The following is a 25,860-nucleotide window of genomic DNA, read 5'->3' as shown; positions in this document are numbered from 1 at the left end:
AAAATGCATGTTTTTCCTCTTTTTTGTTCTACAGCTTTAGATGTTTACATTTTTCCACATTTGAATTCATTTTATTTTTGAGAAACTTAGCAGAGAAAGGAAACCAAGTTTTGATAATTTTATTCCCTAAGAATCACAGAATTGTAGTGTTGGAAGGGAGCCCAAGGATAATCTTCTAGCCCAACTCCCTGCAGTGTAGGAATCACAGCTAAAGAATCCCTAAGAGATGACCCTACAACCTCTGCTTAGCAACCTCCAAAAAAGGAGAACCCACCACACCTTCTGAGGTAGTATATTCCATGGTCGAACAGCACTTACAATCAGAAAGTTCTTCCTCATATTTAGTCAGAATCTGCTTTCTTGTAATTTGAATCCATTGATTCAGGCCCTACCCTCTGGAGCAGCAGAAAACAAGCTTGATTCATCTTCCATGTGATAGCCATTCAAATGTTTGAAGATGGCTATCTTAGTCTTCTATATAAATATACCTAACTCCCCCCTGTTCCTCATAAGACTTAGCTTCCAGACTCTAGATCATCTTGGTCAACCTCCTCAACACATGTTCCATCTTGTCAACATCCTTCTTAAAGTGTGGTGCCCAGAACTGCACACAATACTGCCATTTGGGATCTGACCAAGGGAGCTATTATTTCCTTTGATCTGGACATCATAGATCTTTATTGATAAAGGCTAGAATTGTATTAGGTGTTTTTGTGTGTTTTTTTTCTGCTGCTGCAGTCACACTATCGACTCACGTTAAGCTTATGGTCTACTAAGACCCCTTAGGTCAAGTCAGGTGTCCCCCCCCCCCCCATTTTGGTGCATCTATATATTCCTGCTAAAATGTTTAACCATAAACTATTTATATAGAGGAAAATGCTGATTTGCTTTAGCATTGCACAATCTAAAACCAGGAAGGTGGTTCTAAAAAGTGAATGCAAGCTAGAGGATAAATCCACAGGGTGGGAAAGAGCCATAAGGTGACTGTCCCAAAATATGAGTCTCCACCCTTGATTAATCCGCATAGTCCAGGTCACAAACACGCAAAATTGCAACAGTTTCATCTCTCAAGTTTTAAACAAAAAACAGTTTTAATTCTGATTTTACAAATAAACTATCATTTGCATTCAAAAGAATATGAGATGTATCTCTTTCTAGTAAGCTTCTTTATTTCCAAGCATATTGGAAGTGTGTAATCATCACAATAAACTCAATCTTCAGCTCTGTAAATAAACCATTTTCACAATACAGTTGTTTATTTTCATTAGTCTCTATGAAGAAAACTGTAAAAACTCAAAATGCTTTCATATTCCCTACAGCAATCTAAGCTGCTCTAACTACTATTTCCTAGCCACTGATGGATGCATTATAAAATCACAGAACTCCAGAGTTGGAAGGGACCACGAGGGTCATCTAGTCTAACCCGCTGCAATACAGGAAACTTTGGCACCAAATGGGACTTGAACCCACAACCATGAAATTAAGAGTCTCATGCTCTACTGACTGAGCTATCCCAGCTCAGCTTGTATTTAAAATGGGCAGGATCAAAACATTTACACAATTAGTTATTTGCACCCAGAATTGCCTTGGTTCTGTACTTCTCAAACAGTAGCTCTCATTTCCACAATGTAAACAACTTTGGAAATGGAGAGAGCCTTCCAAAGCAGTTTGTGATATGTCCTGGAACATCTGTCAGTGATGTAGGGTGGAAAAAATTAGCGGGTCTGAAAGCTGTAATTTACTTTTTTGAGGGGACTACTCTATGAAGCTTATTCCTCTCTCTCTCTCTCTCTCTCTCTCTCTCTCTCTCTCACACACACACACACACACACACACACACAGTGCCATGGTAAACAGAGAGCAAACTAAAATATAAAATATGCATATTTTCAGAATGTTAAATTAGATCCCAACTTATTAAGGGCATTTGGGGGGGTTTCTGTTAAATGTGCATCAAAGTCTGCTGCTAAAGGGAAAAATAATCAATGAACATTCCTAAACTGATTCTTTGGATTCCAGACCATATCACAGTAAATTGACTCAAATCATTCAACAAGTACTCATATCCTGCTAGGGAGTTTTTAATCTTCTCCAATGATTACTCATAACTGGGGTAGATTTATCCCAAATCTAAGAAAATAAGTTGAAATGAAAGTCAAAAGTTGTCACTCTGATAAAAGAAGTGTACTAGTGGTAAGATTAGGAAGAGGAATTATATCTATTCCTACTTAGCATAAAGTCTGTAAGCACACTGGTAGAAGAGTATGAAGCTGACAACTGCTACAGGATACCGATCACATTTTAATGTATTTAATTTAGTGATCACGTATACCTTTTCTACTGAGAAATATATTTTGAAAGCAGAATTGTTAGAAAATCCTCTCTTTTTTTCCCCCTCTTGAAGGTTTGCCATAATACTTTCTATCAACATTTTATTTGCAGACTGCTGCATTTCCTGGAACATGGAACTCTGGTAACTGTCATTCATACTTTTGTAACTTGGAGGACCAATTATCACAATGAAGGCTACATAAGAATATGGTTGAAAATGGTTCAGAAACTTCTGAAAGCATGCTGCATCCTGTGCTATCCATTGATGAGGGCAGGGAGATAGATGGAAGCATATACATTAATTATCAGCCAGCTGCACCAGTGCTGGCCAATGGTCTAATGAAGTCCTTCATAGGCCTTTGTAGGAATACCTTAAGGAATAGCTCCCCATATAAGCCCTCACATCCTTTTAAGATCACCTCTAGCCTTTCTTCTCATTTTCACATGGGAAACAGTGAAATAAAGTACACGTGTGAAATGTCAATATTACAATGTCAGAATGATGCCTAGTTTTGAAGGGCTTTCAAATACTTAATTGAAAACGAAATAGCAAGGTCACGGCTTGAAGACTTTGGCCCTATTCATGTATCCATAAGGGATGGGGAGGGTGGGCACGAGAACACTAGCTCCATACCTGGTGACTATCTGCAGTGGGGAAGCCTCCTAGACTTGGTAAGAATCTCCAGACATTTTAGAACCTTCGTTTCATAGGGATCCTTGCATGAGTTGAGGAAGTCTCCCAGATTTAGTCACTCTCCAACTTGTGGATAGTGACTAGGATGGTGAGGGGGTTGGAGTCCATGGAGCAAATGGCTTGTGTCCACTCATCCCCCTCACATTTTCAGTTGTCATAATTAATGCCTGAATAGGGATTGAATCATCTTGGGTATTACACCATATATTTAAGCCACATTTAAAGCACACAGCTTGCCCCCCACCCAATGACCCCAGCTAACTGTAATTAACCTCCCAAAGAACTACAATTCCTACCACTCTTAGCAAACCACAGTTCCCAGGATTCTTTGGGTGAAGCCATGCCCTTTAAATGTACAGTACTGATGTGACCTGAATCACTCCTTGGCCTGAACAGCACATGAAATTTGTCTAGAAGTTACCGCTTCAAGCAAATTATGCCCCCTACGTTCTGTATTTGTATGCTGAAATGAGGCCTTCACAATATTCTTCTACTTTTTTAAACAGTCTTTACATGTAAACTTCTGCTTAGCCGCCTTGCATGCTGTCATACATTGCAACTGGCCAGCAAAGCATCTATTTTCCTTTGAAGCGTATCTGCAGGAGAAGAGCTAACAGTTTGATTCAAAAAGGAGCTCTCCGCTTCAATCAGCCTTGTGGCACTCAGCAGTGCTACTGAGGCCACTGAGAAGCTTTTAAAGTGTGAATTCTATTATACAAACCTCAATTAAGGAGGTGGTTTAAGGTTTAAGGTTCCCAATTCTTTTTGATGGAATCTGGAGTAGAAAGGGGATGCATGGAGAGAAGGGGGCAAGTTTGGCACTGGCAGATAAAACAAAATCCATTGTTCTTCTCTTTCATTTCTCCACTCTTTTGCTTTCAGGAATCAAAAATGGTCGCACCTGAGGTGATACGGGCCTGAAAGTTTGTCTTAAGGAGGCTTAGCCAGGTTCTAACTTAACGATTGGGAGAAGGTATTTCAGAGTAACACAGGAAGCTGCCTTATACTAGGTCAGATTACTTGTCCATCAATTCCGTTTTTCTATCCTGACTGGCAGCGGCTCTCCATGGTCTCAGATACAGATCCTTCCTATCCTCTCCTACCTCAGGGATGAAGAAGCTGTGGCCCTCCAGGTGTTGCTAGACTACAACTTCCATCAGTCCCACACAGGCTGCCCAGTTGTCCAGCAACTTCTGAAGGGCCGTGCTTCTCTATTCCTGCGCTACACAATCCTTTTAAATGATGACACCATGGACTGAAATTTGACCCTTCCACATGGAAAGTTTCCGCTCTATCAGTGAGCTATGCCCTCTCTCTTATTCCTTTGCAGTTGAGGTTGCTAGTAACAACAACATACAGGTCTGGGAAAATATTGGAAAACAGAGTGGGTGGGCCAGAGGAAATGTGAAAGACTGTGAAAAGAAATTTTCTCATTTCTTTCACAGTCATTTGAGAAATCCAAATTACCAAATAATATTGAAATACACTTTTGCTGTTCTTCGGACGTCTGCTTCCCAGCATTGCTAAACAATTATTTAAATGATGGTGCTGGCCTCTACTTAAAATTGATAGCATCAACATGTAAAAGCAACAACAAAATTAAGACTCCAGCTGAAGTGCAAGCAAGCTGAAAAGCTCATCTCTATCTGTGTAAATCTTTGTTTTTCAAACTATTCATTAAGAATTGCAATCAAGATATATATTTCTGTATGGCACTTGAAGAACTGAGTACTGCTTGTTCTGGCATCAACAGGCTTTCCTGAGCAGCAGGATTGCTGGTCCTTCTGCTTGACAGCAGCAGATCTGCTTTAGCAGATCCTTGACTGGAATAAGGCTGATAAGTTGTTCAGAATTAAATGAATGGCCCATTTTCTAAAGAGTATATTCTTCTCCTTCTGGAAAGTCAGCCCCTGATTCAGTGGTGGCTAGCGAGCTGGGACAGAGAGTAGTAAGCAGCCACTGTCCTCAAGCAGGAACTCAGGGCAAGAGGGTGCCAACGTGGTGAGCAACGCCTGAGCTTGGAGCTGTTGGCTATTTATTGCATGCATGCTGCATGTTTTTGTCTAAACCAGCCCTGCCTCTGCTGCTTCTTTGTTGTTGTTGTTTAGTCGTGTCCGACGCCAGGCACTTCTGTCTTCCACTGCCTCCCGCAGTTTGGTCAGACTCATGTTTGTAGCTTCGAAGACACTACCCAACCATCTCTTCTTCTACTAAAGCCTCTGCTTCTACTCTGCTTCTACTAAAGTACAATAAATCATGCTCAGCAGCTGCTTTAATGTAATCTGTCTACCCCATCTGACCCGTCATTGCAGTCACAATTAGCAACCAACACCTCAATTGTAAACATGCCCATTCAGAAGCAGGAAAGAAGTAAGAAGAGAAGGCATGCTGAGCAGTGTGGCAGGCAGACCAAAAGATTTTGGTGCTTCCACTCCTTCAGCTCTTCCATCCATTAGCTTAATTTAAAATGATGAACTTGCACCTAAGTTTGCTCAATTCTTCTTCCTCCCCACTCCATTTTCCTTTTGTGCCATGGGCTAATTTTCATTCGAGCTAAGAAAAGGGCAACGCACCACGCATGTAAGTAGACAATTGCCAAGAAAGCCCAACAGAGTCACATTTGACTTCAAAAGAGGAAACTTCTCAGAAATAAGGAAACTGTTAAAAAGGAAGCTGAGAGACAAAGTCAAGAGGGTCAACTCTCTCCAGAACTCTTAGAGGCTATTAAAAAACCACAAAATTGAAACTGACCTCGGATATTACCCACAGTTCAGGAAAACATTTGCCCAAAGGAGAACCAACAAGCAACACACTCTGGCTCTGCCTGATCCCCTTTTATAGGGGAGGAAGGAAAGTTTCCTTAGGGGAGCCACTTTGGCCTGGAAGTCCCCTGTTTTGAGCTAAACCAATTCCTCTTCCCCTCTTCAACTCCCCCCTTCCTTTCTTGAGAAGAGTGAGGAAGTGGAGTGAACTCTAATGCCTTCCTGGGACTGTGAGGTCATCTGGGACACTAATGCCATCACTGCTCCTCAGAAGAGGACATTCCTTCACACCCATTAAATTAATCAGGCCCTCCTGATAATTCCCCCACAGTGTGCTGTGAGGGGCCCATATCTGGCTTGGATGTGCTTTTTGAGAGAGGAGGGAGTTCAAAGAAGTCTTTCTTCGTTCAAGTTACAAGGCAGAAGAAAACTTCCTTAATTTTAAAATACTCCTGATACTTGGCTGCTGTCAGAACAAGTCTGGGAAAGAATTGGACCCCTCCCCAGAGGAGCCAGGCAGCAAGATGGTTGTGCCTCCCAATCTGGTGGGTGGTGCTATCCCAGAGGATACTGACCTGCCCTCCTGCCCCTTCTCAAGAGAAAAAAGCTATGTACAATACTTAAAACTCCAAACAAACACACACTGTTTATGGTTGCTCAAGTTCACCAGTGCCTTACAGTTCTGTTCCTGGCTATGTTCTCATCTAATTAGAATTTCCATGTCCTCTGGGCTTGCCGAATTCCAGTTACCTTCTTTTGTGTTAAGAGACTAAATATGTTAATTTACATCTAATTAATGGAACCTGAGTCATAACGAGTTCTTTTCTTTTCCACATGCTTTGAATATTGAGTGTCCAAAACAACGAATAGGGTGAGGGTTTTTTTAGTCCTTCTTCATCCTAACTTTTTACAGCACAATGCTCTGATTCAAGCTCTCTACTTTGCATATAGTCAAAGGGTTGGAGGTTATCCACATTGTGGAATTCTTAAGAGGGAGTGTACAAAGGGATTTAGCAGCATGCCACCAGCTTTAATATTTCAGCAAAGCAGCCATGTTGAAACAGGAGGGCTCAGTGACTCGTCCCTTGGAATGTGTCAAATCCCCCTCCACCTTTGAAATGGTATCCTTTTACCAGTTACTGAATTTGATAGCATTCTTTATGAGGCATCCATTTCCATACAAAAAGAGACAAAGGGCAGGATGAAAGGCAACTCAGAAGCAGAGCACACAGAGACTATGTAATTGTGAAACGAAAAGCATTATAATGCAGTTCTATCACTTGTCCATGTAATGTTAGACTGTAAATACAAGATCACTATTTTTTTTTTTAGTGGAAGTGTCAACAGCTGCATTGCATGCAGAAATCCAACAGATGCAGAATTCTCCAATCCACATCCTAGAAAAAGCTTTAACTACTGCGCTTTTGGATTTAATATAATGATACCATCCATATGAAAAAGAAAAAATGTCAACCCTAGTAAAAACTTGGTTCAATGCTTTAAATGAAAAGTTCAGTATTAAATACCAGTATCAGGCTGAAGATTTAAAACAGCTTATAATTATTATATTTTTTTATTATTTAAAAAACCATCTTTTGCTGAAATAAATCCATAATAAAATGAAACCCACTCAGTATTTTGGTATACAGTATTTCATTTTTCTGACACTTTTTGTCAAAATATATTTCTAATTTGAGTGTGAGGGTAAGCAGTTTTTGATTTAAAAAATCTACTCTGCAACTGCAGAAGTACTTGGCATAGGCAAAACAAAACTGCAGCATAAAACAGTGACTTGAATTTTCCCAATTGGCTCTACATATCAACTGACATATCAAACACTTTTGCCAAAATGGTAGGCTGAACTCCAACTTATCATTATAAAACTGGATTACTGATGGGTGGGTGTGTTTAAATAGAGCTTTTTTGTTTTGAGTCTCAATGAAATTCTACGTTTGCTTGCATGGAGGGAGTATGCTTCTGAACACCAGTTGCTGGAAACCAAAGGAGGGGGGAATACTCTTGTGCTCAGGGCTTACTTCTGGGCTGCCCACAGGCAGCTGGTTGGCCAATGTTAGGGTAGGATGCTGAACTAGATGGGTGACCTGCCTGACCCAAAAGACTTTTCTTATAATCTTATGTCCCCACTGTATACTGACTTGCATTCCAAAGCAAAATCACCCAAAATCACAGCTCCCAAAGTAGCAAGCACGTCAGAACATGGTGAACCCTAGAATCCATACTCCCATCAAATAGGAACAAGTGGTCCGACAACTGCCTCCATTTTTTAAAAAAAGAATCTGCCCCTTTTACCATTTTTTCAGAGTGGGTACGAAGTGTGATGCCTGTTGTGCACATTTAAAATGTATGTGCCTGAAAATGTTCCTGGTAGGGTTGGGATGTCATGATGTGCTGTCCCTGCCAGGGGACAGGGCCAAAAAAAAAAAAAATAGTTCCCACGTGTACCAGGGGAGCACAGCCATCCTGTTTTCCACACAATGTCCTAATGGTTAACGAAAGCAAGAGGAATAAACAGCAATCCCCAGATCATCTTGCTAGATTAATTTTTTTAAAAAATACACACCCTAGAGACCATTTTGTGTGGATCTGAAAATAGGACCCAACATAATTTCAGTCAGGAACATGCATCGTAGACACAGAGTGCATTAATACTGTTCCCTGATTCCCCAAGTGTGCACAGGATTGCTGGTTTATTTGTGGTTTTATCTGAACGCAGCTTTGGGGAAGGCAATATAAAATCATGTATATAAATAGAATAGTATTAATTTATCAAGCACTTCTAAAAATACAGTAATGTGGTCATGTGCACACAAGCTGTTCACTGCCAAACACTGAACATGCTGAACTAGAAAAGCCTTTAAGATCCTTTTATAAGTTCTCTTCCTTAAAGTGTTTACACAGTGTTAGAACCAGATTTTTAAAATCTGAAGTCTTTTAAATAACTGAACATACTGAAATGCAATGAACTGGGGGGGTATATCCAGAAGTATTAATTTCCACTAGTCATTACAAACAGCCACCAGTAATAAATTTGATTATAGATTTTTATGATTGTGATTGATTAGCTGCTTTACTCATAAGCTGAAAGTCTGTAACAAGAGTGGAACACAACTAGAGGTACCACTGTACTGCAGTTTAAGGAAACATTTTAGCCACCAAAAGAGGGCAGGAAGTAGGTCCGGGGTGAAGCCTGGACTAGAGGCTTGACAGAATGACCTGGAGGGCCATGTCCTGTCCCTAGATCTGAGGTTCCACACTTTTGCCATATTTCTTAGATGCTTTGTGCGCATGTTTGCAAACAGTCTCAAGAGACAGCATACTATAGCTAAACTTGATTTTCAGGAGTTAAAGCTAGCATTTTGGTGCAAGAGCCAGGTATTTATAGAAAACACATTCTAGAACAGCATATATGCTAATTATTCAGAAGAGGGAAAGAGTGGAGGAATTTAAGCAGATTTCTTCTCAGAACAAAATGCAGGGCAGAAAGAGCAAGTAGTTTCGGGCTAGAAACGTGCTCTTGATCAGCCTCCTGACAGAACTTGGTGGAATATGCAATTTTTACTTTGTGGAGTTTTGCTTTTCACCTCTAACTGAAGCAGAAGTGAAAGGGCAACATGGGATTTGTAGGTCGTATGACTGAGCCAAGTAACAGCTGACTGATGATCTTTGGTTCAAAAATGTTGTACGTTAACCAGCAATACTGAAGTAAAAAATTATCCTGACTAAGTCTACATTCTACAACAGGGTGCTGACCTGTGGCCTGTGGCCTTCTGGATGTTGCTGGACTGTCAACTCCCATCAGTCCCAACCAGCCAATGGTCAGGGATAAAGGGAACTGAAGTCCAAATATGTTTGATGGACCACACATTAGTCACCCTGTTCTACAGGGACAAAGGTGAAATATCACATATACATGCACAAGACTGGCAGTAGTTTCTTCTGTCAGTTATTTCATTATCTATTTATCTATCTAGACAGCAATTCTACTCCTAACTGGAGGTAGGCCCAACCAACTTTAATGGGGCTTATTTCCAAGTGGACTTGGACAAAACTGTACGGTTTGTTAACCTGAGAGTGTATTCCTTGCTTGTAATAATCTTTTGGAAACATCTGTCAAATGGGACTCATTCTCAAGACAAGGCTGATTTGCTTTCATCTTTCTTTTAACTCTAGACTTGAAGGACTTCTTACTTACTTGTATGACCTAAAACAAGAGGAAGCAGTATATCTCTGTTAATCAATGCAGCTGTGGTGAAACTTAGTAAAACACACACACACACACACACACACACACACACACACATACACACACACACCCTTCCTTTCTTCAGTACAACTCAGATGTGGCCCTTGAAGGGGTCACTGGTCAGGCTAGTCTTGGCTTTGGTGCCCACCTGCCACCGTTTAAGCCAGAGCTGCCTGCACACTGCCATGTCTGCTGCTATGGCTGTTGCTGCAAATTGCAAGGCATCTGATGAGGAATCAGACACATAGGCAGAGGCCTTGGCTAGCTTTGCTATTCCTTGCTTAACATCAACAAACTCTGGTGGAACCTCAGTCACCCAGATGTAGGCCACCCTGACCATGTAAGAAGCTGCAGCTGAGATTCTAATGGCTAATGCAGAAGCTTCATGTAACCTGTGCAACAAAACCTCTGCCTTTTTATCCTCAGAGTTCCTGGGATAATCCTGCCCATCTCTGGAAACCATGGAACCATGCGCAAGGGAACATATGGGGGGCATCTACGAGAAGAATATCAGATGCCTGTAAGAAGTGTGCAAGCAGCAGTGTGTAGACTATCACACTAAATTTTCTGATGACTGGGAATGGGAGGCATGCATGCGGTGACTGGGAGCGATAAGGCTAAGAAAGTTTAACTTTCCATGGCTGCATCTGTGGATGAGGCTGAAGATTAATATTCCCTGCATATACCTGTAACTAACGCAAAAATCCACAACCTATCTGAACTAACATTTTAGGATTTCAGTTCTATTTGGCCCATTGATTGCAATAGGATTAAACTAGATATTGGGCATAGCACCCTTCCAAATGGCAGTCCTAATGAGATTGCTCTGATTTGACTTAAGTACCTATTTAGCTAAGGATCAAACCCAATGCGTTATCTGCCCAAAGTTGTGGCAATTGCTATGAAAACCTACATACCAGCCAATTTGTCTGCACGAAAAATTCCTCTCTAGCCCCAAATAAGGCAGTAGAGTATTCCATAGCAAGGTCTAACCGACCCTGGCCCGCTCACCTTCCGACCAGACCAACCAAAACAGGAAAGGAAGGCATGGAATCCAGCGACAATCTGAGTTTGAGGCTAGGTGTGGCTTTGATTCAAAACTTTTAGGCAGACCTGGTTGAGAACTGCCGACTCCAGGTCTGCCATCATAGCCACACCTCCCTGTACTAACCAGATTGGCCTGTTTGAAACAGGTACCACACAGCTGAACATACGGCCATGGGTGGAAGCATGAGCATCCCCATAACAGCTGTGTAGGGTAAACTGGCAACGGGCAAACTACTGCCGTGCCTTGCCTACAAACTGCCACTCCCCAAGACTTATAGGTAAGCGGTGATTTGTAAATGCAGTGGTTCCAGTGTACCAGAAAGTAAATTTCTTTTATAACTGTAAGACCTAAGTAAACTGGTGAAAAGTTTTATAAGTAAAAGTGAAAATGAGGGGAAATCCCCACCCACCCACCTCAAAGAGAATAAGTGAAAACAATCTCATGGGATTATAATTAGCTGCTTTGGAGCAGCAAGGAGTAGGATTAGGTGAAGACTACCAATTAGATGTGTTGTCCAACAAAGCATCTTTCCTAAAGCTATTGACTAAAGTTCTATCCTAAGGGAACTGCTAGCCCACAATAGGAATAATTTTCTCCAGAGCACACACACAATCAACCCCACAATTCCCCCCCCCCCAAAAAAAGTAACAGGATTCTTGCTTTGCTGACCTCAGTGATTCTCCCTCTGTGATGCCTCCCTTTTAGGACAATGAGAGGCTATAGCTGGAGACACAAGAACTAGTCAGTTGGGGCTAAAATAACTGGTGTATATGCTAAAAGTGTATGGCTAACTTTGCGGCACTTTCCCAACAATAGAAGAATGCATTATGAAATATCTACCAAACAAAGAAACAGCCCAACACACTGTAAATTTAAATCTCTTTAGCATATGCCTTCATTAACTTTTTCCTCTCATTGTAATCAGTGAGTGGAATTTTTAGCCATGGGAGGAAGGCAAACCATCGAGTATCCAGCTAAACAACTCCAGCTGTCAAGATAGTAAACAGATGAAATGCAATCCTGCACACTTGGGACAGCGCCAGTTCGAAGGTATCTTGATAGGCTGCTACTCAGTTTTTAATCAAACAGCTGCTGCCAGACTATTCAGAGCCTATTATAAGAGTCAACCTCAACAGCACACCAAACACAAGGGATTATCAAAATCAAGTTTGTTCTAAACATTTTACATCTAAGGGCTGCTTGCTGTTCTCGAATCACAACCGTGCCTTGGGTCTGGCAATCCACAGCAACATTCTTTATCAACAATTCAGTGACATATCTGTGCCAGACAATACATTAGGATAAGGCAGATTCACTTGCCCTGTTTCCCCTCCAGGATTTCTGGTTGACATTTTGTGCATTCATGAATGCAATCTAAACTGGCAAGACTCCGATTTGCCTTAATGCTTTCTCAAACAGGTTTAATAAACACATATTATTTGTAATCATTTCAGTGTGACGTCTCACAAATTAATACCCCTCTCCACACTTGAGCTGTTCCCCCAAACACACACTACCGAAAATAAAAGCTGTGCGTCAGTGCAACCAAATAACATATTTCTCTGAAAGCTCATGCAGTAATTTTGGGCACAAATCAGGTAAAGTGAAGTGCTTTAAAGTTCTACTGACCCCACTGAGCCTTAGGACAGAGCTTGCTGTAATAGAAACACGAGGCTGCCACTGTAAAAGTAAGTACAAATGTGACACAACATCATCTTGGTTCAAGATTCTTCATTTCAATAGCTGCCTTTCACTAAAAACCACAAACTGATGTGGAAATGTGGAGAACCAAAGTTGAGATTGGAGAAATGATAAACTAAGAGAAACCAGAATTGACATATTCACCCATCCCTACTTACTAATGGCTGAAAGTGAGGGCAATAGAGGCAATTTCTCCAACAGTCTTATAAATGAAGAACAGAACGAAAGTTCAAGTGTGTTACATAAATTTTCAAGTATGTTTCATAACTGGCTTATTTATGCCAGAGTAGTTTCTGGTATGTTGTGGCCGATGAGGTGCTGTTAACAAAAGGTTTGTAACAAAAGACACCTTTATGCATGAGGGAAGCATATTGAACTGGAGTGTTTTACACTGTAGTGTACTGCACTGTACTGAAATACTTCAAGTACTTAGGAAAACTTGTATATTACTAGTAGTTGTAGTAGTAGTAGTAGTAGTAGTAAAAATGATTCTATCATTGTAAACAATAATAGGGGGGCTTCTGGGAGAGGAAGATGGCAGACTGGATGTGTTTTGTTGACAGTCCACCAACAATTATGTGGTGATTAATGATAGCCAAGCCATAAATCTTGGTTATCACATTTCACCTGGGAAGACAGAGAGAAGAGGGATTAACCTCTGATGCTCTGAAAAAGCTGCTTTCCATGCCAGGAGACTGAGAAGTTTCGAGAGACTCAGAGCTGGGTAAGTGACCTAGAGCAGAGGAACTTCAATCGTGCCCAAACACCATATAATAGTTCTGAGGGAAAATGAATGAATTTGAGATGTCTGGGTCTGAAGACTGGGAAAATATCACCTAGCAGAAGGAGGAACACCTGGATATCAACCTGCAGTGAATTCTTTGAATAATATATATATCTGTCAGTTTATGTACACACACACACACACACACACACACACACAGAGAGAGACTCTGACAGATGGAAAATCAGAAGCCCTTTTTATTTCTTCCTCTTACCACTATTTTTATTTTCCTGCTTAATTTCGTTGTTCTTTTGACTTGCTTTTTTTGGTGTCCTCTACTCTGGGTTACACACATGAAGGTGATAGCTGGCTGGTAAAGGACCTTGTGTGAGAGGAAGGGAAGGGAAGATCTGCTAGGGTGGGAGGCTGGAAGAAGAAAGGGAAGCTCCCAGGTGAGAGCTGGGAGGGTACATGCCCTCCTGTGTGCAACAAGGATTAAGATCTATCTTTGAGAGATTGCTTTGTATTTACTTTACTCTTGTCTTTTTTCTTTTTCTTTAGATTAGTTAGTTTTTTATTGTATTGCATGATGGGAAAGTTCAATAATAATTTATGGTAAATAATAATAATCATCCAATATATACAGAATTCCTAGTCATAATTGAAGGTAGCAAGTGATAAGGTAACAGTATCTATATCGCATATGGATGTTGGAGGGAATGTATACAAGGAAGTGTATCAAACAAAAATATTAAACAGATTTGGATAAAAGAATTAAGTTCCTACAGGGGAAGCATGCTGCAGGGAACAAATTCAAGTTATCACCATTCAAAAAACAAAGGTGTTTCTCATCCTCAGTAAAAACCATTACTCTCCCAAAACAGGACAGTTCTATTATCAGCTAATGTCATCAAATAAGGCTTCAACAGAGCTCATGGGAAGTCCCAAGAAAATTACTTGTCCTCTGAGCAAGGCTAGAGGAGATGAAACTGAGGACCTAAAACATATTTCTAGGTGTCTCTTCCTCTCTCCTGGTTGATCACAATACCCATCTGCTTGATAGCTGCTTTTTTTTATCTAGGTGTATGGCTTTTATTGACATTATGAGAAAACAGTGTACTCCAGGCTAAGATAACTACAAGGCTGACTCCACAAACGCCAAAAAGTAAAATGAGAAAGAGAATAAACAACATACAACTTCTTCGTTAACCCTGCAATCTTGTTCAGAAAATGACTAACCCCTTGAGTTACATGCCGAAAGCATATTCTGAAGTTATGCCCACAAATATTTAACCAACTAGACAATTACAGCTTTAGGAGACAACAAAAGCAAACCTAAAACCTAAGCCACGGACCTTGAAAGGAACTCTGATTGTTAAATGAAGGAGATAGCATCCCATTTGAACCTTTTCACCATCTGTAATCATGGCACAGTTGTTCTTACTGTTGTTATGACAAAAACAGACATCCACAAATACACTCACCAGATATCTAGGGGGAAATCTTAGAACAGCCTGTGTAGGAGAACAGACCTCCCCTCACACCAGAAAAGAAACTTCAAGAACATCACTCAATGGCACTGCAGCTGCTCTGGCACCTTAAAACGTGAATTTGCAGTACCACATTTGCTGGCAAAAAATTTTTTTTAGTAAAGTGTAATGGTGGTTCCCACAGATGGGGCTCACTGAGAGAGCTGTGAGTACGAGGCATCTAGGCTTTCTTGTGCTCCAGAGTATGATAGGATCTTAGACTGGAATGGGAATGAGGCTGCGCTTAAAAATGATGATTTTTAAATGACCATTGGATATTTGCAGAAATTGCACAATTGTGAATTAGGCTGGGGAGAGTCACCTAACACTACATTCCACATTTTACTGAACCCAATAGCAAAACTCTCTACCACTCTCTGAAGTGACCAACCCTTGGCTTGCCATATGTTGCTGGACAACTACTTGTATCTTCCCTGACTATAGTGGGAGCTGTAGTCACAAGAACACCTGAAGGGCCACAGGTTGCTTTTATTTAGAAGAATTTATATACCATTTACTCATCAAAAACTCTAAGCAATTATCCATCCTTGCTACAGAAAAGTTGCTTGACCCTCATCCAGTAAGACATTAATGTTGCTAACAATGTCTGCTTTATACAGTGCCTTATATGGATTCTTTAATTTTCAGCCAAGCTATTTCATTTATTTAAAAATATTTAGGGTTGCCTTCCTGCGAAAATGCCCTGCCAAAGTGGTTTACCATCAAAATAAATGTAAAACCGAAATAGTACAAAATTAAAAAAAATTATCATTTTATCACCACCATCATATTGCCAGCAGTATCTTATTCCTTTTGTCAATATTTTTATTTAGTATAGCGGAAAGTCTATGAGCTGCAGGAACTGCCCTGTTTCTCACTTTTTTTAGGCTTTTCCAACACCAAATCTGAAGCAAAATATATAAGCAAGTTTTTATGGGCAAGCACTGGGAATTATTTAAATTAAGGTCAGATTTCACTTTCTAGTCTTTTAACAAATATCAAATCCAGGTGACAGCAACAGATGAGGAAAGACGACAAATAAATAAAGCACTCCCTCCTCTAGTTTTTAAACTAATTGGTGCATCTTAATATCTAATGAGAATTATTTAATGTCACTAGAAGTGTTCTCTATCACTCAAGTTTTATTTCTAGCCTTTTCTCAGCAGTTCGCCATATGGAATACAAAACTGGAATATTATGCTTTTAATTATAACTTTTGGTTTCTTGTAATGAGGCTCATTGAGTAGGAAATGGTTACAGATGGCTGAATCGTATGGTGTTCTCAACTGCTGAAAGATTTGGAAAAATATATTCTACTCACTGTTGGATTTCATAGTTCTAGGAACATCAACAGTTAGTAGCTATACCACTGTCAGAGTGCAGCTGTCAGTAGTTACATTAAGTAACTGTCTGCTAAAACCAGGACAACATTTATGTTCAGTGCTGACATCTGAGGAAGGGGATAAAACTACTTTCTGGGATTTGAGGAAGAGGTTAGAACCCACCTTCCTTCCTTGTCATCACAATGGAAGCCATAAAAGATCATTAGTTGCTACGGATAAAGAAGAGATCAAAAACCAGTTTTTCACACACAGATTATTATTAAACCAGTCTATGGCTGTGTGAACACATAATGCTTCATTATGGTTTGTTTTAATTATGGTTTGTTTAACAAACTATGGGTTACTTCTCCATGGTTTGTTTTCCAAAGCTTGGTTTCTTTCTCAGTATCACAGGCCCCATGCCTTTGTAGCTTGGTGAGCATCTGTGATGGGGCAGCCAAACAAGCAATGGATAAGCAAAGCTGCTGAGTGTGGATGTAATGGCAAATCATAGTAAAAACAAAAAACCCACACATGCCATGTTTTGCAAACCAATAACAAACCAGTTTCACATTATGGTTTGTTGGCAGAAAATAAATCATGGTTAGTCTAATGGGCTGGGTTCACATGTTAAAATAAATACCATTGAGGATGGAGGGAGCTAGGTTTCAATCTGAGAAAGGGACAAAGGGTATGTTAATCATTCACTTTTATTTATGCTGTGATGTTTAAAAATGCATTGCTTTTAAAAAATATTTCATCATAACTTATTCTTTCACATTCATTTATCTTAGGTTCTACATGAGTCTGAAAATGTTCAGTGCCCTTATGTAACTTCAGCTGCAGGGATATCTTGTATGACATTCAGTAATAGATTTAGCAAACACGCTTGGTCAATATGCATTTTATCCCTGCACTGTCTATCATAGGCAATTGCTCTAATCTGGCACTGTAACTTTCCAGCTTTCCTTATTGTCTACCCAACTCTGCAACCACATCATCGGAACATAATAAACTAGAACCATTTTATACCATGATTAGAAACTGACACTTGCCTGAAGAACACCACAAGGTGAATTTTAATCAGTAAGAATAACTAATACGTCAGCTAGGATAGTTGTCAGGATGACCAATAGAAAAGGAAAAGTTAAAGGGAGCCGGCATTTCCATTGTGCCACAAGTGGTTTAGTCAAGCTGGCCACATGACCCTGAAAGCTGCCTGTGGACAAATGCTGGCTCCCTCCACCTGAAAGCGAGATGAGCGCCACAACCCCATAGTTGCCTTTGACTGGACTTAACCGTCCAGGGGTCCTTTACCTTTACTAGAAAAACTTCAAATAAATATTCAAATAATTCATCCTAAGTTCTTCTTTTCCTGTTAAGACCTTCCAGAGAGTTCCCCTTCGATCCTAAGGTGCTACTAAGTGAGTATAAGACACTTCTGCTTGAGGAGGTGAGATTTCTGCCAATTCCTTTCCTGCTGCACTACATGTTATTGTGTACCTAAAGGTCCCCCAAGGAGCATATTTTAAGTGGTTCAGGGGGCTATGGAGGAAAGTGGAAAGGTGCACAGAACGGGTGCCTGTATGTTCCTTTTAAGCATCAATGTTGGCTACTACTGGTTGTGGCATGCATAGCTATTGAGCACCATGTGGGGTGGGGTGGACTTTTCTTCCAGATTTCACTGTAACATAAGCTATCACAAAACTGTTTTGGGTGCATTAATCAATATACCTTCTGAACTGCTTTCAAATCTGGCATTAGTGCACTTTTCTCTCTCATATAGCCTATCATAGAATGTTTGACAGGACTTCATGACATGCCCAAAAAGTGGGGATAGGTTAAACAGAGATGGGAACTGCTTTTGGAATACCTTGCAGCAGTAGTGGATTAATCCTTTCCTAGTCCTTGCAAAAAAAATAATGCCTCTACTTGTGTACATGAAAGAGCAAGGCGGAACAAGAAAACCAGTGGGGAGATCAGTTTCTCTACCCTGTCCAAGATAATGATACTTAAAAGCAAAGGGTTTTCAGGAGAAGCAAAAATGCAAAGTGTCACACTGCTGCTCCATCCAGAGCAGTAGTTATGGGCTGCTTCTCCCGTGACGAGGATCTGTTGCAGGGCCTGAGATAGTTTCCTCCCTTGGTCCCACCAGGCTTCATCTTCCTTGGTTCTTAATGGAGTCATGCTTTAATGTCTAGAGTATGGCTGTTCTACCTCCCTCCCCAGCCCACCCAATTACTTCTGGAGGTCCCCTAGCTGTTCTATTGTTTTGTTCTGACTACTCAGAAGTATGGCTGTCACAAGAGAATCTAATCCCTCTTGGCTGTGTGGGCCACTGTGTGTCAACTTGTGGGCCATGACACATCAGCAGGGGTGGGTAAGTGGCACCACCATAATCCAGTGGGAGGCTGGGGCTGGCAGCTGGCCAGACACATGATCCGTTATACATGAAGCCAGAGAGAGGGAGAATTGCAGAAAGATGAATCTAAGGATGCATTTGCAGCACATCACGTCTCATCATCCAATTACTCAACACTGATTGAAAGGTTCGGAGTTCATCACATGAATTGCCAGAACAGAGAAGAGCACTGTGAACTATGCTAAGTTATATTATCTCTCCCTGAAATGTTTCATTGCACAGGCAAGCTAGAACACGACATTACAATGATCAAAAGACGAACATGCATGTGTGAACTCAGCTTTTGTGATGCTGCATTTTTTTCCAGGAGTTCTAAGGAGTTAGACAGCTTTAGCAGATGAGTTGACATTTCCATACTTAATGGGCCTCATTCCAGCCTAAACGGAAGTAAGAGTGGCTGGAAGTGATAACCAGAAGATACAAAACTCTCTGTCAACAGCGCTCCAGTTCTTCTTGCAAATATCCTTAAAGATGGGCTTATTTGAAAATGATATAAAAGTATTTACATGGCACTTTGATTCCGATTCCAAAAGAGGAATACAGTCTTGTGTGTGATACAAAGCATTTTTAAGTATGAATGTGTGGATGTTAGAATTAATTCCAAGTTCAGTTTCCACTTTTGTGCTGACTAAAGACTACTGGGCCCAGTCAGTAATGAGCTCTTACAATTTTCTGCAGTGTCTAGGATTCTAAGAAGTTAAAACCAAAATAGTGCTCCTAATGAAAGCTAAGCAATATAATCTAATGGATATTGATGGATTGTATTATTATGTAGCTGATCAACCTTATTCATTCACGCCACCATTTGCTGCAACCTGCAAGAAACATCAAATTATTTGGACCTTTAGTGAAATAATTTACTGTACAGCAATTTACCAACATATTGTTACACCACCCCAAATCTCTGCCAAGCGGTAGCAAGATTCCAGGGAGTTCTAGCTGCTCACCCAAAATCAAGGCACAGCAGAGACTAGTCTCTTTAAGAAATATGGTTTCTTTTACACATATTTAAAGCTAAAGCCTTTAATGGAGGGGGTGCAGAACATTACACCTGAAGAGCATCCCTCGTTGCTCCTCTCATAGCTTCAGCAAGTTTGGTGTTAAGCAGCAGCCAGTTACGACCTCTGGCCTCTGAGTCTAAAGTAGTACTACACAGATGCATCTCAGTGAGATTTCTCTTTCAGATGGTATGGATACAGTTCAGTGAGAGAGGAAATTCAAGGATTTATGCAGAACACATCAGAAGCAGCCTCTGGAATATCCCTTCCCACAACAAGATAACCTGCATACACAAAAATTTTCTGAAGTACAGGTGGCAACCATTTTAAGTGCATCCAATTAATGTGCAATGGCCGACACGTGGGTCCTTTTGGACTCAGAAGAAGGCAGAATGGGGGTGTAACGGGGAGCACTTATACATGTTCTGCCGACACACGCACGGCCAGGAATGAAACCCCCATGTGAAATGTTCACTGCCCGTACAAAAATGAATGATCTTTTCTGAATAATGCAAAGAGAAGTATCAGTGTTTTCCTGTATCTAAATGAATTCACAGAGAGGAGATTCACTGCTGGCCACATGACCCAGAAAGCTGTCCGTGGATAAATGCCAGCTCCCTTGGCCTGAAAAACAAGATGTGCACCGTACCGCATAGTCACTTTTGACTGGACTTCACCGTCCAGGAGTCCTTTACCTTATTTACCTTTACCTATAAACAAGCCCCTGATGGAGCAGTCAGAGATAGGGATAACATCCCTGCCCTGGAATCCCAGCATATGCCACATTTGCATTTCTTCTGTAAAGTGCATTAGGAAGAGACACAGCAACTGCCCCAAGGCCACCAAATGAATTTCACGACACTCTTCATGTAGATTAGACAAAATCTTGGAAGTTAAGGGCACCAGTGGCTAATAGCTATGTTCTACTTCCAGTGAGGGAGGCAGCATGTCTCTAAATACAAGTTGCCAGGACTCAGAAAAGTGGAGAGTGCTGCTGCACTCATGTCCAGCTTTCAGGATTCACACAGGCAACTGGTTGGTTGCTACGAAAACAGGATCCTGCACTCAATTGACTTTTGGCCCAATATTCTTATTTTCACTGGCTTTCTCAATGAGCACAAATGACTTTATGCAAAAGAAAACCTTTGGATTCAGCCTTGAAAGGGAAATTATCATCCATGCTAGCAACTATCATTAGAACTTTGTACATGGTCTGGTCCAATGTACCTGAAAAAACTCATTTCCTTTCCAGCTCCAGGTAACACCCCACTTTTAATTATTAATTACATCTGCTAGGACACAGTGCAGGATATTTTTCATTGTGATTCCACAACTATGGAACTCCACTGCCCAGAAGTGCCATGAAATGATGAATGACAGCATTGAGGAGGCAGGTGTAAAACATTCTGTTTTCACAGGCATTTACTGTGGTTTCTTTTGAAATGTTTTGGATATACTTTGAAATTCTTGGCTAATCTTGGTCTTTTTTATAGCCCATGTCTTTCATTGTCATTTCTAGTTTATCACCATTATCTGTGCTGACTTTGATTTAGTGTAAGCTGCCTTGAGTTGTATAGAAAAGTGAGGTATCAATAAAAAGTATGATAAATGTTAGAAACTAAAACTTGAAACACCAAACCATGAACTTAGAATTGTTTCCTTGTTGTTTGCAAGAACTTTACAATACTGTGCTGATTTTATGAGAACACGAAGACAAAAGGCAGACAGAGGCACTGAATTCAAATGAGAAACAGTTTTAAGTATAAATGTCAGGGAACTGTTTATTCTTCTCCTTTTTAATTCCAGAAGTATAGAGTTTTGAATTTTCAAGTCTCATATTTAAGCCAGAACACTGTCAATGAAAAAAAAAAAAGTTGGAGAGAGGAGAGAGAAAATAAATAGATGTCACATTAAATTAATGTTTGTTTCCATCACTGGAAACATTATTTAAATAATCAGTTTAGGAAATTAAAACTATTGGCAGTAGCAACAGTGTACAGAGAGATGACCCCTCTAGCCACAGATGTCAGCTTTGGCTTTGGGATCAGAAACTGCCTATGGGCTCTCTGAAAGCTTATAGCCAACAGGTTTATTACAAGTCAAGGACAAATTAAAATAACAACAAACCAAATGCTTCACCCAACAGTAGAAAGAAACTATTGGAACACCTCTAGCAAGCATTTGAATGGTGCCTTTGCACATCCATTCCCAGAAAATTACATTATTTCACTAAGTTGAAAATTTGGGAGGAACTGAAAGTGAACGTAGGTTAAACATTGCCACGTATCAAAACAAGAAAGAGTACACATGACTTATTTGATGAGAAAAAGGTTTTAGGATGAAACTGTTTATTTATTTATTTTACTTTGGGTAAGCATTTGTAGAGTGTCACAACAGCTCTATGTTTAAAAGGCCAGAAATGCAATGACTCATCAGAAAATTGCCAGAAAATAGTTACGTGCTACTGAAAAAACTTTAAAAAAGGAACTTGCATGTGGTAAGAGGGCCCACAGAAGAATGTGCAATTTTCGGTTTAGCAGTGGCTTTCCCCAAACCAGTGAGATACTTCTCAAAAAGGATTTTATGAGTTCAGCAGGCTATTTGTTCACTTTTGCCCAACAGCAGCTTCCTTGCACAGCATCACAAGGTTCCATGTGCTGTTTCTTATGATGTCCACCCAGCATGTGCTATTCTGTGTGGTGTCAGCCTGTATTTTGAATAGAACCAAACTCCTGATTCTAGATCACACAGGCAAAGAAATGCATTAATTTTCCTCAATGCATTGTGACTCCAGTCATCACTCTCATATTCCTTGCACTATCAACACAAACATATAGCCTTAATAGTAAATGTCTTACTCACAAAGCCTTACTGATTACTTTTCTTAAGCACGTGAAATTAGAAGGTGCTTTTGATTCGACTTATCAATAAATACACAGAGAGATAAGACACACTCTGTATGGTATACAGAGCCTAAGGTGGACCTAAAACACCATAAACCATCATGCCAAGCAGAACTATTCTTCCTCTGTGTCATGCAAATTAGTATGGATAGATTACAGAATATCAGCGTGTTGGACTATAACTGCAATTACATTCACAAGGTAAGAAAAAAGGAGAGTTGAAATTAAATGTGGCTTTCTTGTATTTCATACCACGTGTTAATTAACTGTCAAACAGCAGTGACATATGCATTTATTATAATGTAACAGTAGAGGGAAGTACATCTTGTTAGCATATTAGGTGACCATCTCAACATTGTTGCATATTCATATGGCAATAAAATGAACACTCCTTTCACTAAGAGGCAGCAAAGTAATTTCATACTGAATTATCACATAAAACCTTTCTTTAAGTCCAACCAGCCTATTGCCACATACTTCTCAGGTATCTTCCAGCATCTTCTATAATAAATTTTACACCGACATTGAGCTCCAGGAACAATCATTCTTTGCATTTTAAGGGGATTTGGAAAACATAGTTTCCTTTGTAATAAATGAAAGTGATGCACTTGGATTCTCTCGATCCAAATATCCATGGGGACATAACCCCCCCCTGCAGATAACAGGTGGGCATGTAGTACACAGAGAGGTCAGAAAACAAGCTGAGAAAGAAGAATGAAGGATCCTGTCATGACCTGAGAACCACCAGCAATCATGACATGGAGTCAGAGGCTGTAGAATAACCAGGTGAGGAGCCAAACTGGGTAACTGATTCTGAGCCTGGGATTGAAAACCAGGTGCGCCTAAATCCGGGGCAGGAGCACCCTGAGCCAGATCCCAGGGTACCAAGGTGCATATAGCCAGAGTTGAGACCCTCACACTCACCTTCCCCTGGGCGAGGACTCAAGTGCCTCCTAACCTATCTGCTCAAGACATGGATCCAAAAGTTAATTAGGCATTGCACTGGAGGCCTCCTAACCATGCCACTCCTTCCCTCAAGTACCGGTAACAACCATCAGCTTATTATGACTGCTATTCCTGAAATAAGGTCATAGGAGCCTTACTGAGAAACAATGTTAACAATGCTATCTGAAGAAGTGTGCATGCACACGAAAGCTCATACCAGTAACAAACTTAGTTGGTCTCTAAGGTGCTGCTGGAAGGATTTTTTTTATTTTGTTTCAACAATGCCACAGTTAGGGCTGAACTCCAGATTAATACTGTATTTTTCCGTGTATAAAATGCCCCCATGTATAAGACGCCCCCTACTTTTGGGGACTCCAAATTTAGAAAATGGGCATATGCACTATCCGTGTATAAGAGGCCCCCAGATTTTTAACCGTATTTTAAAGTAAAAAAAACCTAGTCTTATACACGGTACTTTACTTTTAAATTAGGCATTGGCTCCATTGCATTGCAACAGCTACTGAAGCTCATCTTACAAACTTTACATCAAAAACATGCCTAGAATATGGGGTTATATTAAAAGTCAATGCTCTTCCCTCAAGTATGCATTTTAATTTCAAAATGGATTTTTCAAAAAAGGATTTATAATACCCCGTCAACATAACAAAGGCAAGAAGTCTGAAGCAAGTAGGATTTCATGGGCTTATATGGAAAGGCATGTATGTATCTTGCAAAAGAAAAGTCATAAAAATGAAAGTTCATTTCCTAGGGCACTTCAAGTGGATTTCTAAAGGGGATTTCTAAAACTAGAGAAGAAGAAAAATAAAAGTGCAATCCAATCCTTATATAATACAAAAAATATTCACTATAATGTTTGCTGTACTTTATAACACAGAAACAGACACCTTCCTATCCCCTGCAGTGATCCTTAGCAGGGAATTGGAGCACAGACTTCATTACATCGCATCGATCTTACTAAACAAAGGGATCTGAATTTATTGATCCTAGTCCAACTAAACCCTGAACTGTTTGCCAGATCATGCATGATATGCAGTTCTGGCTTACTCAACAAGAAAGTAACACAACACTTTTTTCTTTCTTTTGCCCTTAGTCAAACCCCAGTGCGTTGTTTTTTTTTAATATAAAGTCAGTGAAAGATGGAGTGCATCATTAAAAACCGTGCTGGCCTAAGCTCAGGCTTTAATTTAATAAAATGCCTACATTCTGCCTCACAAAATGTCTGCTTCCAGTACTCTACAACTGTGGTCAAGATTCCAGTGGCAATTATACATTTAATTCTGCTCAACAGCAGAGAAAGTGTCCTCTATATTTCATGACAGGTGTAATAACCTTAAAAAAAAAAAAAGCTCCTGGCAACATAGTTGTGAAGAGTGCCTCTTCCAAAATAGTACCAGGCTCTATCTTGTATTGGGACCAATCTATGTCAGGAGTTGGAGGAGAAGAGTTGCTACTAATACACTAGCAATGTACTACCCTTGCCCATCCTTTTCCCTCTATAAAGCCATCATGTGTGGCAGGAGATATAAAATGCATGTGAATCAGGGAGCAAAAATGCCATACTTCACAGGTCCCTAAAAATAATTGCTGGGTATCCATAATGTGTGGACCCTGCCCCTTTCTCTTCAGTCTATGTATCCATTGTGGCGGCTTACAGGAAGAGAATTACGTGAGTCAAGAAAATGTGGTGGTCTACAATGAACCTGAAAACCAGAATACTGTAGTGGTTCACAACACAACATAAAACGAAAGAGAAATTAACTGGTATTGCTTTTCATATGGGAGAAAAGTCAATTCTCACTTGCAGCATGATAATGAATGCATTGTTGCATGCCACCCAACTCTGAGTGGTACAAGAATTCAGGGGTTCCAGAGTTCAGTTTCCTCAGAGTGAAGGACAGTGGAGACTTTTTCTTTCTTTCTTTCTTTCTTTCTTTCTTTCTTTCTTTCTTTTTCTTTCTCTTGCCACCCTTGGGCCAGTCCACTTAATCTCCTACCCCAAGATGCTGATCATAATCCGACCACAAGTCTTTATATTGGAGCACTTTTTCCACATCAGCCCAGTTCACCCCAAAAAACGACCAGGATTCCCCCTTCTAAGCTTACTCCAAATACATCTCATGGGCCCAAACAAATACAAGTAACCCTCCCAGTGGCTCTTGCCCCCAAAACTCATGGGACTCTGAGTGACCCTGGCTA

General features: G+C 40.3%; 1 protein-coding gene across 1 annotated transcript in view; it reads right to left on the bottom strand.

Annotated features, from left to right (window-relative positions):
• Positions 1-25,860, bottom strand: part of CDH2 (cadherin 2) — a 119,280-nt gene that overhangs the window by 65,389 nt on the left and 28,031 nt on the right. The gene's annotated exons all lie outside the window — the stretch shown is intronic.

The sequence above is a fragment of the Podarcis muralis genome, chromosome 8 (assembly GCF_964188315.1).
Source record: "Podarcis muralis chromosome 8, rPodMur119.hap1.1, whole genome shotgun sequence".
Lineage (NCBI taxonomy): Eukaryota > Metazoa > Chordata > Lepidosauria > Squamata > Lacertidae > Podarcis > Podarcis muralis.
Note: the sequence above shows the minus strand (reverse complement) of the source record. Positions and strands in the feature narration are given on the sequence as shown.